Below are 213 nucleotides of genomic sequence, written 5' to 3' on the forward strand. Positions count from 1 at the left end.
CATAGTTTTGGAGGCCAGAAATTCAAAATCAGCATCACCAGACCGAAATCAAGGTATTAACTGGGATTTTATGGGAAATCTGGTGAAACTGAAGAAATGTCATTATTATGGATAAATCAAAGAAATGTCCAATTCTAGAAAAGGTTCTCAATGTATTTTTCTTAAACTCGAAGTAAAACCAAGGACAGATTAAATATGATTGAGAACAGTGAA

This window comes from Neophocaena asiaeorientalis, unplaced genomic scaffold, assembly GCF_003031525.2.
Source record: "Neophocaena asiaeorientalis asiaeorientalis breed wild unplaced genomic scaffold, Neophocaena_asiaeorientalis_V1.1 scaffold848, whole genome shotgun sequence".
Taxonomy (NCBI): domain Eukaryota; kingdom Metazoa; phylum Chordata; class Mammalia; order Artiodactyla; family Phocoenidae; genus Neophocaena; species Neophocaena asiaeorientalis.